Here is a 20,922-nt window from a genome sequence, read left to right on the forward strand (position 1 = left end):
AGTCCGGCCCTCGGCTTGTAGCTAAATTTTTTATTTGGCCCTCCGTCCATTTGACTTTGACACCCCTGATGTAGGGTTTCAGATATTTTCGGAAGATGGGCAGGGACTCTTAGCTTCAGGGGGAAGCTGACTCCACCTTTGGGGTGCCAGGACAGAGAAGAGCTTGAACTTGGCTGAGCGGGAGCTGCCCTCCCGTAGGAAGGGGACGGGAGGTAGGGAGTGGACGGGAGCCCAGCCAACAGCGAGTTGCAGTAGTCCAAACGGGAGTGGACAAGTGCCTGGATTAGGACCTGCGCCGCTTCCTGTGTGAGGTAGGGTGGTACTCTACAGATGTTGTAGAGCATGAACCTGCAGGAGCAGGGCACTGCTTTGATGTTTACAAAGAACGACAGGATGTTGTCCAGGGTCATGCCAAGGTTCTTTGAACTCTGAGAGGGCAACATTGTGAAGTTGCCAAAAGTGATGGAGAGGTCTTTGAGCGGGCAGGCCTTCCCTGGGAGGAAGAGCAGTTCTGTCTTGTCGAGGTTGAGCTTGAGATGGTGGGTCGACATACAAGTTGATATATCTGCCAGGCACACAGAGATGTGTGTGGCCATCTGTATGTAAGAAGGGGGGAAGGAGAAAAGTAGTTGAGTGTCATCCACATAGCAATGATAGGAGAGACCATGTGAGGATGTGATGGAGCTGAGTGACTTGGTGTATAGAGCTAATAGGAGAGATTCTAGAACAGAGCACTGGGGGACATCAGTAATGAGAGTGTGTGGTGCAGACACAGATCCTCTCCACGTCACCTGGTAGGAGAGGCCTGCCAGGTAGGATGCAATCCAAGAGTGTCCAGAGCCTGAGACGCCCAGCCCTGAGTGGGTGGAGAGGAGGATCCGATGGTTCATGGTGTCAAAGGCAGCGCAAAGATCTAGGAGGATGAGAACAGAGGAGAGAGAGTCAGCTTTGGCAGTGTGGAGTCTCTGTGACACAGAGAAGAGCAGTCTTGGTTGAGTGACCCGTCTTGAAGCCTGACTGGTTAGGGTCAAGAAGATTGTTCTTAGAGAGATAATGAGAAAGTTGATCAGAGAGAGCACGCTCAAGTGGTTTGGAAATAAAACCAATGATCAGGGATGAGTTGATGAGGGAAGTGAGGAATGGGAGAAGGTCTCCAGAGTTGTTAAAAACAAGAGAGGAGGGGATAGGATCGAGCGAGCAAGCAGGTTGTCTGGCGGGCAGACCTCACCAGTCGCAGGAGGCCATCTGGAGAGAGAGCGGAGAAAGAGGTCAAGGTAGAAAGAGCTTTTAGCAGCTGATACAGTAGAAGAGAAGGTAGAGAGGAGGGAGTGAAAGGATGATAGGTCCTCCAGAAGTTTAGTTTTTCTCAATTTTTGCTCAGCTGCCATTTTTGTTAACGTTAGCCTACTTCATCTAGGTACATATTGAACTTCCATCCTCTCAGGCCAGGGGCACAATGTATGAATTTATGGTTGGATCATAATCGCCATTATAATCATTGGCCAGTACGGATAGTTAAGTAAAATCAAGTCCAAATCTCTATACATCCATGGCTAATTTAGGAGAAGGACAATTTTAGCTAACTAGCTAGTCACAGGATGACAACAACACAATGAGATGCAACAATTCCATTTTTTTCTGTCAATGACTTTGCTTTTGATGTGATATAATTGGTGTGAAGTCAAATCCAAACTGGCTTCCCTTGACACTTTTTTTGGGTGCGCCAGAACCATTCACAGTTGAGCTCACTCAGTTTTGCTCAACGCTGATTGTGTCATGTCTTGTTATGTCTGTTCCTGTCCTTTCTCTTCACTCTGTCTCTCTCTGTTCCTGCTACTTTCAGTGTCTGATTCTTGTTTGTGTTTTTGATGCCAGAAGCAAGCTGTCGTCTCGTTTGCTTCCACCTTGTCCTATCCTGTCGGAGTCTGCCTGGCAGGTGCATCCTGCATTATACTACGTTCTTTTGTTCCATTGACTACGTTGGAAGAGGATTTATGCCATTCCTGTTTTTCATTAAAGAACTCTGTTTTCTGTTAAAACCGCTTTTGGGTCTTCACTCAAGTACATAACAGAAGAATCAGACCAAGAATGGACCCAGCGGCTCCGGACCCTTTTCACTCCGCCGTCGAGATCCAGGGAGCGATGCTAGGCAGACACGAGGAGGAATTGTCTGCTGCTCGACATGCCGTTGAGACCCTGGCCGTCCAAGTCTCCGACCTCACAAGACAGGTTCACCAACTCCACCTCGATCCACCGCCCACTTCCAGGGTTTCCGAGTCTCCGGAGCCCAGGATCAACAACCCGCCGTGTTACTCTGGGGAGCCCACTGAGTGCCGCTCATTCCTCACTCAGTGTGATGTGGTGTTCTCTCTCCAGCCCAACACTTACTCCAGGAGCGCAGCCCGCATCGCCTACGTCATTTCTCTCCTTACCGGACGGGCGCGTGAGTGGGGCACGGCAATCTGGGAGGCGAGGGCTGTGTGTATTAACCAGTATCAGGACTTTAAGGAGGAGATGATACGGGTTTTTGACCGTTCTGTTTTTGGGGAGGAGGCTTCCAGGGCCCTGTCTTCCCTATGTCAGGGGAATCGATCCATAACGGATTATTCTATTGAGTTTCGCACTCTCGCTGCCTCTAGTGACTGGAACGAGCCGGCTTTGCTCGCTCGTTTTCTGGAGGGTCTCCTTGTCGAGGTTAAGGATGAGATCCTCTCCCGGGAGGTTCCTTCCAGTCTGGACTCCTTAATAGCTCTCGCTATTCGCATAGAGCGACGGTTTGATCTTCGTCGCCGAGCTCGTGGAAAGGAGCTCGCGTTCTCCGTTGCTCCCTCTCCACATCACTGCCACCTGCCGCATCACTGCCACCCTCCTCCGCCGGCTCGGATGCTGAGCCTATGCAGCTGGGGGTATCCGCATCTCGGCCAAGGAGAGGGAACGGAGAATCACCAATCGTCTCTGTCTCTACTGCGGCTCCGCTGGTCATTTTGTCACCTCATGTCCAGTAAAAGCCAGAGCTCATCAGTAAGAGGAGGGCTACTGGTGAGCGCAACTACTCAGGCCTCTCCTTCTGGATCACGCACTACCTTTCCGGTCCATCTCCGCTGGCCCGGTTCATCTGCTTCCTGCAGTGCCTTGATAGACTCTGGGGCGGAGGGCTGTTTTATGGACGAGACCTGGGCTCGGGAACATGACATTCCTCTCAGACAGTTAGGGAGCCCACGGCCTTGTTCACTTTAGATGGTAGTTCTCTCCCCAAGATTCAGCGTGAGACGCTGCCTTTAACCCTCACTGTCTCTGGTAATCATAGCGAAACCATTTCTTTTTTAATTTTTCGTTCACCTTTTACACCTGTTGTTTTGGGTCATCCCTGGCTAGTGCGCCATAACCCTTCTATTAATTGGTCTAGTAATACTATCCTATCCTGGAATGTTTCTTGTCATGTGACCTGTTTAATGTCTGCTATCCCTCCTGTTTCCTCTGTCTCTTCTTCACAGGAGGAGCCTGGCGATTTGACAGGGGTGCCGGAGGAGTATCACGATCTGCGCACGGTGTTCAGTCGTTCCAAGGCCACTTCTCTCCCTCCACACCGGTCGTATGACTGTAGTATTGATCTCCTTCCGGGAACTACTCCCCCGGGGTAGATTATACTCTCTGTCGGCTCCCGAACGTAAGGCTCTCGAGGATTATTTGTCGGTTTCGCTCGACGCCGGTACCATAGTCTCCTCCTCCTCTCCCGCCGGAGCGGGGTTTTTTTTTGTTCAGAAGAAGGACGGGTCCCTGCGCCCATGCGTGGATTATCGAGGGCTGAATGACATAACAGTTAAGAATCGTTATCCGCTTCCTCTTATGTCTTCAGCCTTCGAGATCCTGCAGGGAGCCAGGTTTTTCACCAAATTGGACCTTCGTAACGCCTACCATCTCGTGCGCATCAGGGAGGGGGACGAGTGGAAGACGGCGTTTAACACTCCGTTAGGGCACTTTGAATACCGGGTTCTTCCTTTCGGCCTCGTTAACGCTCCAGCTGTCTTTCAGGCACTAGTTAACGACGTCCTGAGAGACATGCTGAACATTTTTGTTTTCGTTTACATGGACGATATCCTGATTTTTTCACCGTCTCTCTCGATTCATGTTCAGCACGTGCGACGCGTCCTCCAGCGCCTTTTGGAGAACTGTCTTTATGTGAAGGCTGAGAAGTGCACTTTTCATGCCGCCTCTGTCCCTTTCTCGGTTCCGTTATTTCCGCTGAGGGCATTAAGATGGATCCCGCTAAGGTCCAGGCTGTCATTGATTGGCCCGTTCCTAAGTCACGCGTCGAGCTGCAGCGCTTTCTGGGCTTCGCTAATTTCTATCGTCGTTTCATCCGTAATTTCGGTCAGGTGGCAGCTCCCCTCACAGCCCTTACTTCTGTTAAGACGTGCTTTAAGTGGTCCGTTTCCGCCCAGGGAGCTTTTGATCTTCTTAAGAATCGTTTTACATCCGCACCTATTCTTGTTACACCTGACATCTCTAGTCAGTTTGTTGTTGAGGTTGACGCGTCAGAGGTGGGCGTGGGAGCCATTCTTTCTCAGCGCTCTCTCTGACGGCAAGGTCCATCCTTGCGCGTTTTTCTCTCATCGCTTATCGCCGTCAGAACGTAACTATGATGTTGGTAATCGTGGAACTGCTCGCCATCCGCTAGCCCTAGGCGAATGGCGACAGTGGTTGGAGGGGGCGACCGTTCCTTTTGTCGTTTGGACTGACCATAGGAACCTTGAGTACATCCGTTCAGCCAAACGACTTAATGCGCGTCAGGCTCGTTGGGCTCTGTTTTTCGCTCGTTTCGAGTTTGTTATTTCTTATCGTCCGGGCTCAAAAAACACCAAGCCTGATGCTTTATCTCGTCTCTTCAGTTCTTCTGAGGTCTCCACCGACCCCGAGGGGATTCTTCCCTGACGGGCGTGTTGTCGGGTTGACTGTCTGGGGAATTGAGAGGCAGGTAAAGCAAGCACTCGCTCACACTCCGTCGCCGCGAGCTTGTCCTAGGAACCTTCTGTTCGTTCCCGTTCCTACTCGTCCGGCCGTTCTTCAGTGGGCCCACTCTGCCAGGTTAGCCGGCCACCCCGGCGTTCGGGGTACGCCGCTTCCATTCGCCAGCGTTTCTGGTGGCCCACTCGGGAACGTGACGCGCGTCGATTTGTCGCCGCTTGTTCGGTCTGCGCGCAGACTAAATCTGGGAACTCTCCTCCTGCCGGCCGTCTCAGACCGCTTCCCATTCCCTCTCGACCGTGGTCTCACATCGCTTTAGATTTTATCACCGGACTGCCTTCATCAGCGGGGAAGACAGTTATTCTTACGGTTGTCGATAGATTCTCTAAGGCGGCTCATTTCATTCCTCTCGCTAAGCTCCCTTCTGCTAAGGAGACGGCTGAGATCATTATCGAGAATGTTTTCCGAATTCATGGCCTTCCGTCTGACGTCGTTTCCGACAGAGGCCCGCAGTTCACGTCTCAATTTTGGAGGGAGTTTTGCCGTTTGATTGGGGCTTCCGTCAGTCTCTCGTCCGGCTTTCATCCCCAGTCTAACGGCCGCCGAACGGGCCAATCAGACTGTTGGTCGCATTTTACGCAGTCTTTCTTTCGTAACCCTGCGTCTTGGTCAGAACAGCCCCCCGGGCAGAGTACGCCCACAACTCGCTTCCCTCGTCTGCTACCGGTCTATCTCCTTTTCAGTGTAGCCTCGGGTACCAGCCTCCGCTGTTCTCATCTCAGCTCGCCGAGTCCTGCGTCCCCTCCGCTCAGGCTTTTGTCCAGCGTTGCGAGCGCACCTGGAAGGGGGTCAGGTCGGCACTTTGCCGTAATAGGGCGCAGACTGTGAGGGCCGCTAATAAGCGTAGGACCAAGAGTCCTAGATATTGTTGCGGTCAGAGAGTATGGCTCTCCACTCAGAACCTTCCCTTAAGACAGCTTCTCGCAAGTTGGCCCCGCGGTTCATTGGTCCGTTCCGTATTTCTCAGGTCATTAATCCTGTCGCAGTGCGACTTCTTCTCCCGCGCTATCTTCGTCGCGTTCACCCGGTCTTCCATGTCTCCTGTGTTAAGCCCGTTCTTCGCGCCCCGTCGTCCCCCCCCCCCATCCTTGTCGAGGGCGCACCCATCTACAGGGTTCGTAAGATTTGGACATGCGCCTCGGGGCCGTGGTCATCAGTACCTAGTGGATTGGGAGGGGTACGGTCCTGAGGAGAGGAGTTGGGTTCCCTCTCGGGACGTGCTGGACCGTTCGCTGATCGATGATTTCCTCCGTTGCCGCCAGGTTTCCTCCTCGAGTGCGCCAGGAGGCGCTCGGTGAGTGGGGGGGGGGGTACTGTCATGTCTTGTTATGTCTGTTCCTGTCCTTTCTCTTCACTCTGTCTCTCTCTGTTCCTGCTACTTTCAGTGTCTGATTCTTGTTTGTGTTTTTGATGCCAGAAGCAAGCTGTCGTCTCGTTTGCTTCCACCTTGTCCTATCCTGTCGGAGTCTGCCTGGCAGGTGCATCCTGCATTATACTACGTTCTTTTGTTCCATTGACTACGTTGGAAGAGGATTTATGCCATTCCTGTTTTTCATTAAAGAACTCTGTTTTCTGTTAAAACCGCTTTTGGGTCTTCACTCAAGTACATAACAGATTGGCTATTATTTTATAAAAGATTATATATCAAGGGCGGTTAAATGCTCACTGGCTTCCCTTGCATTCAATGCTACCTGTGTCAACAACATCATACTATTTTTGACCGGACAGCATCAGATAGATGGGCTACACATACAGAGACAGAGGGGTCCTGTTTTGCTCGCTTGGATGCTTTCTCCAGTGAGGTACAATTCTTGTGAATTGAAGGAAAATTATGAAACACAGAGAGAGGAAAAAAATACCAAAAATAATAATATTGTACATTTTTGTGGGGAAGCCTGGCTTTCCTTGGCATCCATGAATACATGCTACTGGTCACAGTTGCTTCTTGTTGAAGAGGCTAATGTTAACTTGCTAGCTATGCTCTTCCTCCATTTATGAATTCATTTTTGGCCATTTCTTTCTAGTTCGCAAAGTAAGAGAGTTAGATTTTTGTTTGTGTCCTGTCATATGTCAATAACATACCAGTCTGTCACTGGGCCAGTAAATATCCTAAACCTAGCCAGTTAGACAGTGCTAGCCGCAAGCTAAAACCGGGGAGAGAGGGAGGAGAAGATTCACTTTCTATTTCATCTGTTGCTGGCTTGCTAATGTTCACTCAAATATGTTTTTCCACATGTAATTGATTAAATTGTATTTGTATTCCATAAAGATTGTAAGGGTATTGTAGAAAAATCCTCACAGACGTTTACCATACTAAAAGGTGAAGTTCCACTTAGTGTGCGCCAGCTTACCAAGTACAGTGGACTACAGGCATTATTTTCCTCCACCGTGTGAGTCATAGAAAATTACGATTTTGCTTTCTGGGCTTTCTGGCAGTCGTCATGGTTTTTATATGTGGGGAGCATAAATTGTACAATTAAGTTACGACCCATGCATTTTAAGTAATATACAACATAAACTACATACATAAATATCTGATATGGTCCATTATCTGCTACCTGGACTTTAAGTTGATTTAAAACACTACTACAGCTTTGATTGTGATGGCTTACACTGTAGCCTTCACATTGATCCAGTGCAAAAAGAGCAGGGTTTGATAGCCTGGTGCTTGAAGAATGCCTTGCGAAGGTGCTTCCAGTCCTTATATCTGTCTTTAATTAACAAATGAGCCTACCATAGTGGCCTCAGGGAAACATCTACACATTTGACAGAAAACAGCGTCCCTTGTCAAACTGTATTCCAGCCGATAAAAATGGTCGATACCTTTTCCATGAGAAATTTTGACATTGGTCACTGTAGTGGGGAACACTCACATATTTGGTTGTGTGGGTGGTTCGCAACTGCAGACAAATCTGCAGGTGGACTCGTGAAGAAATGGTACTAGGCGATGGGGAGCTAGCTGGGCTGTGGATGTCGAAGCAGTAGCCATGTTAACCTCCTTATAGGCTGACATGCGAGCCTTCTCATGGGCTGATGCTGATTCTGACAGATTAGGTTCTACCGATAGAGGTAATGGGGCAGGTGTTGTGTCTTCATCCTTCATCTGTGTTTTTTAAAGCACATGAGTGAAATTTGTTTTGCCATAACTTGTGACTAGCTAGCACTAGTTCTCATTAGCAAAGAATTGCAGAGGGTCAAAACAATTTGCCCACAGTTAGCTAGCTAGTAGGTATGTGTGTTGGGGAGGTGGAGGGGGGTAGTGGTTCTATATGATTGTGATATAACCAATTAGATACCTCCTACAGCATTTTTAAACATTTCGGATTAGTCAGGAGGCAGTACAAATAATAAATCAAATTCATTTATTTAATTAAAATATATATTTTAAGCCATCCTGATTGGGTGGGCCGGTGTTCAATTTGGCAGGGCATCTGCCCAGCCTGGACCTGCCGTGGCTTTGCCTTGGACCACATAAGAACATTAACAAAGTTAAGCATGCACGTATGCACACACACACTTGAACACACACACACTTGAACACACACACACACACACACACACACACACACACACACACACACACACACACACACACACACACACACACACACACACACACACACACACACACACACACACACACACACACACACACACACACACACACACACACACAGTTTGAATGTTAATGTGGTGAGCGTGCGTCAGAGCCCAGGTGTGTGTCACTGGGTTTGTAGGGGTGATATGTCAGATCATGCCATTAAAGGGTCAGTGAGTCACAAATTCCCGGAACATTGAGGACATTGGGGTTGTATTATGATATGTAAGATATAAACTCAGCAAAAAAAGAAACTTCCCTTTTTCAGGACCCTGTCTTTCAAAGATAATTCGTAAAAATCAAAATAATGTTCAAAGATCTTCATTGTAAAGGGTTTAAACACTGTTTCCCATGCTTGTTCAATGAACCATAAACAATGAATGACCATGCACCTGTGGAATGGTTGTTAAGCTTACACAGTAGACAATTAAGTCACTTAGGACACTAAAGACAGACTCTGAAAAACACAAAAGAAAGACAGGGTCCCTGCTCATCTGCGTGAAGGCCTTAGGCATGCTGCAGTCATGAGGACTGCAGATGTGGCCAGGTCAATAAATTGCAATGAGTTACGCCTAAGACACTACAGGGAAAGGAGGACCTGATTTCAGTACATGTAACAACACTTCAGGATGAAAAACACGGGACAGGTAAGGATGGAAAGATGCGAACCCTCCATCAGTGCTGAGACTGTCCACAATAGGCTGAGAGAGGCTGGACTGAGGGCTTGTAGGCCTGTTGTAAGGCAGGTCCTCACTAGACATCACTGGCAACAACGTCACCTATGGGCACAAACCCACTGTTGCTGGACCAGACAGGACTGGCAAAAAGTGCTCTTCACTGACAAGTCGCGGTTTTGTCTCACCAGGGGTGACGGTCGGATTCGCATTTATCGTCGAAAGAATGAGTGTTACACTGAGGTCTGTACTCTGGAGCTGGATCGATTTGGAGGTGGAGGATCCGGGGGCGCTGTGGTCTGGGGCGCTGTGTCACAGCATCATCAGACTGAGCTTGTTGTCATTGCAGGCAATCTCAACGCTGTACATTACAGGGAAGACATCCTCCTCCCTCATGTGGTACCCTTCCTGCAGGCTCATCCTGACATGACCCTCCAGCATAACAATGCCACCAGCCATACTGCTCATTCTGTGCATGATTTCCTTCAAGACAGGAATGCCAGTGTTCTGCCATGGCCAGTGCGAAGAGCCCAGATCACAACCCCATTGAGCACGTCTGGGACCTGTTGGATCGGAGGGTGAGGGCTAGGGCCATTCACCCCAGAAATGTCTGGGAACTTGCAGGTGCCTTGGTGGAAGAGTGGGGTAACATCTCACAGCAAGATCTGGCAAATCTGGTGCAATCCATGAGGAGGAGATGCACTGCAGTACTTAATGCAGCTGGTGGCAACACCATATACTGACTGTTACTTTTGATTTTAACCCCCCCCCCTTTGTTCAGGGACACATTATTCCATTCCTGTTAGTCAGATGTCTGTTCAGTTTATGTCTAAGTTTTTGAATCTTGTTATGGTCATACAAATATTTACACATGTTAAGTCTGCTGCACATAAACTCAGTTGACAGTGAAAGGACGTTTCTTTTTTTGCTGTGTATACTTTTTGCTATAATTTCACTTTCCAACTAAACACTTTTACATCCTCACCCAGGTGCAGAGCTGCCGGAAAACATGTGGCGAGACAGCATTTGCCCCAATACTTTTCAATCTGGGGCTTTCAAAGCAGCAGCATCGAATGCGTTTACCAGACATATTCCTACATTTCCATCATAGAAATATGTGTAAAAACATTTTGCAATGGAAAATAAAGCATACTTTTCTTAATTGAACTAGGCAATTCATTTAAGAACTAATTTTTATTTACAATGACGGCCTAGGAACAGTGGGTTAACTGCCTTGTTCAGGGGCAGAACAACAGATGTTTACCTTGTCAGCTGCTGATTCAATCTAGCATCCTTTTGGTTACTGGCCCAACACTCTAACCACTAGGCTACCATCCGCCACTATTATTTTCCCTATTGGACAAGTTGACATAGTACCTCACCCAATTTCAACCCGTTTGCCTCTGTTTTGTCTAGTGAAAACCACCCTGTCGCTGGGATTTCATACGGTAACCCCCATGCCTGCTGTAAAGGTTTACATTTTTTCCTCACCTGAGGTAAGATACCGCACGATAAACTGCAGACCATACAATTTACCAAGATGATTTTCATCTATATTTTTCAAATTTGTATATTTACCACGACATACCGATGCTGGCGCTAAGAGCACACTCAAATGAGCTGCATAGTGCCATAAGCAAACAATAAAATGTACATCCAGAGGCAGCACTTCTTGTGGCCGGTGATTTTAATGCAGGGAAACTGAAATCCGTTTAACCTAATTTTTAACAGCATGTCACCTATGCAACTAGAGGCGACAAAACTCTTGATCACTTTTACTTGACACACAGAAATGCATACAAGGCTCTCCCTCGCCCACACTTTCGTAAATCTGACCAAAACTTTATCCTCCTGATTCCTGCTTAAAAGCAAAAACTCAAACTGGAAGTACCACTGACACGCTCACAGAAGTGGTCCGATAAAGCGGATGCTAAGCTACAGGACTGTTTTGCTAGCACAGACTGGAATATGTTCCGGGATTCTTACCATAACATTGAGGAGTTTGACACATCAGTCAATGGCTTCATTAATAAGTGCGTTAACGACATCGTCCCCCACAGTGACCGTACGTACATATACCAACCAGAAGCCATGGATTAGAGGCAACATCCACACTGTGTTAAAGGCTAGAGCTGCCGCTTTCAAGGAGCGGGACACTAATCCGGACTCTTGTAAAACAAGAGGCTCCCTGCTGTCTAGGCTCTCTGCTGGAGTTGAAAGTTGCTCACCTCCCTCTCTGCCCTCTGGAGGATGGTTGAAGTCCGCCCTGAACAGACCCATGAACCTCTCATAGACACCCAACTCATCCAGCAGGGAAATGACTGTGGCCACCTTGGACCTCTCGGCAAAATAGAGTAGCACTGGAGTAGGAAGCCACGGCATTTCGATGGAGTACCGTCATACTTCTCCGGAAGGGAAAGTCATGCGTCGCTGACCTGGGTGGACGGATGGGTAGGCTGGGGGACTGGCTCACTGTGATGACCTGTGGTAGGAGGCCCTCCGTCAGAGGTATGGAGAACCTCGCTGGTGATGTTGAGTCAGTTTAGAACGTGGAGGACCTTCTTCAAAGTCGTAGCCAGTAGAGCCAGCTGGTCGTGATGTTGGTGGAGTAGATGACCCTGTTCCTCAACCATCAGGAAGATGGTGTAATCATGCTTCCTAATTTCTGAGGAAGTATTCTGCAATGTAGACGCATGGAGTCAGGAAGCAGGTGCAGATGGTGAGTTTAATAATAACAAACATGGAGAGTTACAAAACAAGAGAAGTGTCTGGACCTGGAAACTGAAACAATACTGCCTGAAGAGTGATGCTAGGGAATGCTAGATAAAGGGGGAGTCATCAGGATAGTGATGGAGTCCAGTTGTGCCTCATGATGTGGCGCAGGTGTGTGTAATGATGGGTTGCCAGGACCGGTGGTTGGTAGACCGGCAACGTTGAGCTCTGGAGAGGGGGAGCGGGAGTAGACCTCTTGGTGCTGGCATCGGCTGTAGCTTAGCTTCTAATGTTAGTTAAATCCAACTCTATGTTTCGAATCCTCTTAGTTATATTCCGGTTGAAACATGTATGGTTGAATGTCACCATGTAGCTAATAGACCATAAAAAATGTCCATGGTTGAATTCCTGTTGATGAGAGGAATCACTTGAAGCCATTGCGTCTGATCAGTTCTTTCAGTTTTGCCCAAAGGATTGTGTTGTTAGTGTCCACCTCAATTGAAAAAAAGCCTGCCTTGGGGGAGGGACGTGGGTCAGAGCACGAAACACCGCCCAACACAAGTTGTAGTCTTTCAGTGACTGGACATTTTTTTCACACTTTTATATTTAGCAATGAATCTGCTGATAGGAACCTCGCTGAAAGACGTCCAATGGCTCTATTGAACAAGGACATCAATATCTACATGCACAAAAATGTAGTATAGTGTGATCAGTATAACATAGAGCCTTTGCCAAATGAATCAAATCATCAAATCAAATCAAATTGATTTATATAGCCCTTCGTACATCAGCTGATATCTCAAAGTGCTGTACAGAAACCCAGCCTAAAACCCCAAACAGCAAGCAGTGCAGGTGTAGAAGCACGGTGGCTAGGAAAAACCCCATAGAAAGGCCAAAACCTAGGAAGAAACCTAGAGAGGAACCAGGCTATGTGGGGTGGCCACCCAAGGGAGGGGGCGCCAACCCAGACAGGATGATCACATCAGTGACTCAACCCACTCAGGTGACGCACCCCTCCCAGGGACGGTATGAGAGAGCCCCAGTAAGCCAGTGACTCAGCCCCTGTAATAGGGTTAGAGGCAGAGAATCCCAGTGGAAAGAGGGGAACCGGCCAGGCAGAGACAGCAAGGGCGGTTCGTTGCTCCAGAGCCTTTCCGTTCACCTTCCCACTCCTGGGCCAGACTACACTCAATCATATGACCCACTGAAGAGATGAGTCTTCAGTAAAGACTTAAAGGTTGAGACCGAGTTTGCGTCTCTGACATGGGTAGGCAGACTGTTCCATAAAAATGGAGCTCTATAGGAGAAAGCCCTGCCTCCAGCTGTTTGCTTAGAAATTCTAGGGACAATTAGGAGGCCTGCGTCTTGTGACCGTAGCGTACGTGTAGGTATGTACGGCAGGACCAAATCAGAGAGATAGGTAGGAGCAAGCCCATGTAATGCTTTGTAGGTTAGCGGTAAAACCTTGAAATCAGCCCTTGCTTTGACAGGAAGCCAGTGTAGGGAGGCTAGCACTGGAGTAATATGATCAATTTTTTTGGTTCTAGTCAGGATTCTAGCATCCGTATTTAGCACTAACTAAAGTTTATTTAGTGCTTTATCCAGGTAGCCGGAAAGTAGAGCATTGCAGTAGTCTAACCTAGAAGTGACAAAAGCATGGATTAATTTTTCTGCATCAGCTGGGTTACTGAGGGTCCTGCAAAGCAGGACTTCATTTATTTTTAGACCACTCACCCCCTGTCCCCCCCCCCCATCAATACATGGAAGCCGTCATAGGGTGTATCTTAAAAGCCAGACCAGCCTTCCTCCTGGGCAACACATCTCAATGTCCTGGAAATGCCTCGGACATGATGAAAACAAGGCCAAATTCCCCCAGAGTGAAATCCCCCTTTAAACAGGTTAACATTCACAACGCCGCAGGGCCAGACGGATTACCAGGATGTGTATTCAGAACATAAGCTGACCAACTGGCAAGTGTCTTCACTGACATTTTAAACCTTTCCCTGACCCAGTCTGTAATGCCTATAGGTTTCAAGCAGACCACCCTAGTCCCTCTGCCCAAGAACGCCAAAGTAACCTGTCTAAATGGATATCACCCCGTAGCACTCTGTCGTGTCTCTGACTTCTTTAATGTAATGACAAGCTATTTTATCAAATCGATTACCTAACGTTTGATTGATTACGTGATTGAATTAAAGGAGGCTGAAAAGATTTTGCATGGGCCCTCAGATCTTCGAAAAGTTATACAGCTGCATTACCGCTTGGCATGGCAACTGCTTGGCGTCAGACCAAAAGGCGCTGCAGAGGGTTGTGTATACAGCCCAGTACATCAAAGGGGCCGAGCCCCCTGCCATCCAGGACCTCTAGACCAGGCGGTGTCAGAGGAAGGCCTCCAGCCACCCAAGTCATAGACTGTTCTCTCTGCTACCACACGGCAAGTGTCTGGAACCAACAGGACCCTGAACAACGTCTACCCCCAAGCCAAAAGACTGCTAAATAGTTAACTAAATTGCTTTCTGGACTATCTGCATTGAACCCTTTTGCACCAATTTTTTTGACTCATCATATACACTGCTGCTACTGCTTATTATCTATCCTGTTTCCTAGTCACTTTACCCCTACATACTATACATATCTACCTCAATTACCTCGTACCATCAACTTGGTACCCAGTGTATATAGCCAAGTTCTCATTACTCATTGGGTATTTATTCCTTGTCTATTATTTTTTATATTTTCTCTCTGCATTGTTGGGAAGGGCCAACAACGGACGCAATGGACGCATATCTACCTTGGACACATTGCGGGAGCAATTCCATGGGTTACCTACTAGGCGGCCTACCATGACGGTAACCTCCCAGGCCCTCAGTAACCCAGCTGGTAGCAGCGCCATCACCCCGGTTTCCCTCCCCAGGAGCACTACGATGGAAATTCCAGAACCTCATGGGCCTTTCTCTGCCAGTGCTCCCTTGTTTTCGAGCCGCAGACTTCTTCGTTCCCCTCGTACCTCTCAAAGATAGTGTACAGTATTACACTGTCCAGGAGTGCACTCACACTGTCCGGGAGGGCACTCACACTGTCCGGGAGGGCACTCGCCTGGGCCACGGGGGTGTGGGAGCAACAATCCACCATCTGCCTCAGTCTGGAGGTATTTGTGGCAAAGGTGAGAAAAGTTTTAGAGGCTCCGATGTCCCGTAGAGAGGCTGCCCGGAAGTTACTCCAGCTTCGGCAGGACACCCTCAGTGTAGCAGACTATGTGGTGGAGTTCTACATGCTAGCAGTGGAGGGTACCTGGAACCCGGAAGCACTGTTTGACACATTCCTGCATGGATTAACGGATTATCAGAGGAGTTAAAGGATGAGCTGGCAGCCCGAGAACTACCGACGGATCTCGACTCACTCATCACTTTAACCATCCGGATCGATGGTCGACAACGGGAACGTAGGAGGGAGAAGAGGTCCGATTGGGGTCCCAATCACTCACTCAGGGATCCCACCCTGCATCTGCATGAACTCCGGAAGTCCCCGGCGTCTACTTCTCTGAGAGGATCCAAACGTACCCGAGTCCCTCCAAGAGCCTCCGGAGACTGCTGATTCACCTCTGCCCGAGCTGATGCAGCTCGGCAGGGCTAGGCTGTCTCCAGCTGAGCGCATACGCAGACTTGATACCCAGAGTTGTCTGTATTGCGGTACTGCCGGCCATTTTTTGTGTCTACCTGTCCCTTCAAGAGACCTATCTCATTTGTAGGAATGAGTACACTGGTGGGTCTCAAACATAATTGTTCTTCTCCCCTTACTCGCCCCCCTCTCTATGCCACCCTGCTGTGGGGCGACCAGTCCAAGTCTCTCCAGACACTCATCAACTCGTTGGCCGATATGAGTCTCATGGTCGTTACCCTGGCATCCCCACTCAACGCCTCTCCATTCCCATGGGTGTTAGAGTGCTGGACGGGCGCTCTATAGGCCTAGTCACCCACCAGACCACCCCCATCAACCTATGAGTGTCGGGAAACCACAGCGAGACGATCCAATTCCTGCTGGCTGCGTCTCTGCAGGTTCCCGTGGTATTGGGATTCTCTTGGCTCCAGCGACACATTCCCTCCATTGACTGGGCTACTTGTGCCATTGTGGGCTGGAGACCGTCCTGCTACACTCATTGCCTGAAGTCAGCTTTGCCTGGATGTCTTCTTGGGGGCCTGGAAATTTCCCCTTACCTCTCCTCCAACTCTGCAGTGCACCAGAACCTCCGGGAGGGGTTCAGGAAGAACCGGGCCACTTCGCTTCTGCAGCACTGATAGGTATACAAGAAGCTCAAGCCTGAGGTGCTGGCACTCCTCAATAGTGCTGCAGCTACACTCCCGGAAGCCGAGACCTTTCCCCCCCGCTCCAAGATCATTAGCCCCTCTGCTGTTTGTCCTCTGTTGCCCTGTACCCTCTGTATTTTTCCTACTTTTTCTGTGTCTAGAGTCAAAACCATTTCTGACTGCCCCTTGTCTTCTGTTTCTAGGCCCATCCCATCGATGGCCAGCCAGCGTTCATGGTGAGACGCCTCCTCAGGGTTCGACCACTGGGCAGAGGTCTCCAGTACCAGGTTGACTGGGAGGGTTATGGCCCAGAGGAGAGGTGCTGGGTTCCCGCTAAAGACATCCTGGACCCGGCCATCATCGCCGACTTTTACCGTCGGCACCTCGGTCAACCAGGTATCCGCCCAGGTGGAACGGCAGGTGGTGTCCCTAGAGTGAGTGTCACGCCCTTATCTGTTTCACCTGTCATTGTACTTGTTTCCACCCCCTCCAGGTGTCCCCCAGCTTCCCCACTTATCCCCTGGGTATTTTCCTGTGTTTTCTGTCTGTCTGGGCCAGTTTGTCTTGTTTGTTCAAGCCAACCAGTGTGTCTCAGCTCCTGTTTTGTGTCTCAGCTCCTGCTTTTTCCAGTTTCTCTTTTCTCACCCTCCTTGTTTTGACCCTTGCCTGTCCTGACTCCGAGCCCGCCTGCCTGACCACTCTGCTTGCTCCTGACCCTGAGCCTGCCTGCCGACCTGTACCTTTGCCCCCCTCTGCATTACCAACCTCTGCCTTACCCTGACCCTGAGACTGCCTGCCGCACGGTACTGTTACCGCACCGATGGTTTACTGACCCCTGCCTGCCTTGACCTGTCGCTTGTCTGCCCCTGTTGTTACAATAAACATTGTTACTTCACACAGTCTGCACTTGGGTCTTACCTTGATTCCTGATAGATCCAATCTATAGCTAGCTAGCTAACAAAACTACTAACGTTAGATTTAGTTGCTTAGCTAGACAGCTAGCTAGCTAACATTAGCTAGCTAGGTTGATGCAATCATGCAGACAGCAGTTAAAGCTAATAATTTAAACTCACTGAATAAATGTGTTTGATACAGGATATAGAAGATGATACGGTCTGCTGTTGTTTCCCAAGGCCAAGGGATACCGAAGTTCCTGAAAAGGTTAGTCAGCCAGTTTGTTTGTCCAGTAATGTTGACGTATTATTTTATTTCCACAGCTGGTCACAAAATGTTTGTGGCTCACATTTAACTGTCTCAAAAGTACAAATTTCGCTACAGACCAGTCTACACAGACAATATGAAGACAATATGAACACACTGGCCCTGTATATAGCAAAATGCTTGTATTCCTAGCTCCAACAGTGCAGTAGTATCTAAAAATTCACAACAATACACATTGATGTAAAATAATGGAATTGAGAATATATAAATATTAGATCGAGCAATGTCAGAGTGGCATTGACTAAAATACGGTAGAATAAAATATAGTATATACAGTACATATGAGATGAGTAAAGCAGTATGTAAACATTTTTAAAGTGACTAGTGTTCCATTATTACAGTGGCCAGTGATTCCAAGTCTATGTATATAGGGCAGCAGCCTTTAAGGTGCAGAGTTGCATAACCGGGTGGAAGCCGGCTAGTGATGGCTATTTAACAGTCTGATGGCCTCGAAATGGAAGCAGTTTTTCAGTCTCTCGGTCCCAGCTTTGATGCACCTGTACTGACCTTGCCTTCTGGATGTTAGCAGTGTGAACAAGCCGTGGCTCGGGTGGTTGATGTTCTTGATTATCATTCCTGTGACATTCGGTGCTGTAGGTGTCCTGGAGGGCAGGTATTTTGACCCCGGTGATGCATTGGGCAAACAGCCCCACCCTCTGGAGAGCCTTGCGGTTGCAGGCAGTGCAGTTGCCGTACCAGGCGGTGATACAGGCTGGCAGGATGCTCTCAATTGTGCATCTGTAAAAGTTTGTGAGGGTTTTTGTGGCCAAGACAAATTGTAGGCGCTGTTGCGCTTTCTTCACCACACTGTCTGTGCGGGTGGACCATTTCAGATCATCAGTGATGTGTACATCGAGGAACTTAAAACTTTCCACCTTCTCCATTGCGGTCATGTTGAGTGAGAGGTTCTTTTCCTTGCACCATTTTCCCAGGACCCTCACCTACTCACTGTAGGCTGTCTCATCAGCCTATTGAATGAGTGACATTCAATAGAATTGACTTTAGGAAAAGGGGGATATGATTTTTTATTAAAATGTTGAAAGTAGTTGTTTTAATGATTGAATATATGGATTTTACAGGTATTCAGTTCCTACAGTGAGCGTCAGGGAACCAACCTATGGTGGGCCAGATGGAGACCAGGACAACAACACAAGGTTAGTGGTTTTATGACTTACACATAAAAAAATGTGGTGACTCTTTTGACATCAGATTCAGAATGAATATTAATGAGATTTGTCGTAGTTTGAAAAAGTTTGATCCACCTTAGGCCAGGAGTGTTTCCAATTCACATGACCCGACAAGAAAAACCCAGCCCTATAGCCATAGCATAGACGAAAAGGGAAGCTATCTACAACAATGACCTGACCAAGTCATGACAGTAGGGAAAACTCCAGGCCCCAGAAAAGCCACATATAAATTTTGCCACACCACATTTGAACCTGTGGTACCCCCTCTGGGTGCTTCATTTCAGTAGTGGACAATCCAGCCTACCTACAGAGGAGGAATAGTGAACATCGGAGACGACGAGGTGCCCAATGAAGAGCTCCGTGGCCTGTCTGTCAGATGTGTCTACCTCCCTTCCTGGCTGTACCATCAACGCTCCCTACGCTCAAGTTACTAACTTTCTGAACTGCCTGACATCTAAAGTTGTGGAAGACCATCGCCCAAGAACTGCCAGATCTTCCGACATTTGTTTTGTTAAATTGTTTTCTGTTAGTTTTGTTTTCAAAGCGACTTTGAGATTCAACATGTAACAAAAAGCACTATATAAAATACATCTATTATTATTACTATTCAACACACCAACAAGACCACTTCCTCAGTGACCGTGATGATCTGGAGTGCATCTCACCATTGAGAGAGAAATGGGACAGTCCTTACAAAAGGACAAGAGATAGAAAACACAAAAGCTCTCTTATTCTCCCTCATCATCACGACTCTACCCACTGAATTCATGATATATATAAAAAAATCATTCCTGGCACTACACAGCTGATTCAAATAATCAAGGCTTAATGATGAGTTGGTTATTTGAATCAGCTTTGTAGTGCTAGGGCAAAAAAATCAAAACGCTGACACAGGGGGGCCCAGGACTGAGTTTAGGAAACCCTGCCATATGGGCCTGATCCTGTCCAGGCCTCCTGCAGCCTCGGCAGACTGGTGGTGAGTCTGTTTCCTCTCCACAGGACAACATGGACAGACATGCCTCTCCACCTCCACCACAGATTTAGGCATGGTTCTGCGCTTTCCCAGTAATTGGTGCAAGTGTCGGGACAGGCACAGAGAGCACAGGAGGGGGGACACTAGAGAGGGAGATGAGGGGGTAAGGAGGGGCTACTGGTGTGTGCCTGTGTGCATCTTTCACCAATTGCAGTGGTTATGTAGAGAAAGCAAGGAAAGCAGGATTAAGTGTAGTAACCCACATATGTCAGTGACCACAGAGGGGGAGGCAGTGGATTGAATGGTGTATCTGTCAATAAAGCTTAAAATGTCCATTCTTCTGTGTGTAATCTGTACACATTACTAACTTCCATGTAACTATACACACAAAGATGAATGAACATATTATTGCAACTATTCATTGGCCAATGTTGTGAACAAATCACATGATTGAATAGTTTACCTTTAGGCTCCAAAACAGCTTGGAAAATGAGGCTTGTTGTGTGTGTGTGTGTGTGTGTGTGTGTACAGTATGTGTTTGTCTGTCTCTGTCTAAGCTCTGCTATGAAACATCACTGATATGACATCAAGAAACAAAAGTCCAATAAAACAACCAAAGTGGAGGAAATCCTCTAATGGTACAAATGCTATGGACCAGGACCACTGGGCCTGTTGGCTGCTCACCTTACCTCACCTCCCCAAATAAACCTGCTCCTCTCCCTCAACCTCTCCAACTCTCTGCCTGCACCCCTATCTCTCTCTCTCTCTCTCTCTCTCTCTCTCTCTCTCTCTCTCTCTCTCTCTCTCTCTCTCTCTCTCTCTATCCACATCCCTTTCTCCTACGCTTCCAGTCCACCACAGCTGGAGAGCACAGCCACTGAAGCCAATTAGCTGAAGCACTACACAGCGCCTTTACTCAAGGGCTGATGGGCTCATTAAGCATTAAGAATTCATGACATTCAACTCCTCAATTTAGCAAGCGTGGAGGCCCACGATTGGCTGAGGGAAAATATATATTTTTTCCAAATCGACTTTTCTTTCAGGGCACAGTGAGAGGGAAATAAACATTATGTGTGCCTGAATATGTAGCTCCTTGCAAAACTTTGTGTTTAGCCTTGTGCTAAAAGAAAGGTGTTTATTTACCTAAAAGGAGATGGCAATAAGGGTATGAGATAATCTACAAAAAGCCTATTGTCACCATATTCTCACAGAATGCACAGGCTCACAC

The sequence above is a fragment of the Oncorhynchus masou genome, chromosome 22 (assembly GCF_036934945.1).
Source record: "Oncorhynchus masou masou isolate Uvic2021 chromosome 22, UVic_Omas_1.1, whole genome shotgun sequence".
Lineage (NCBI taxonomy): Eukaryota > Metazoa > Chordata > Actinopteri > Salmoniformes > Salmonidae > Oncorhynchus > Oncorhynchus masou.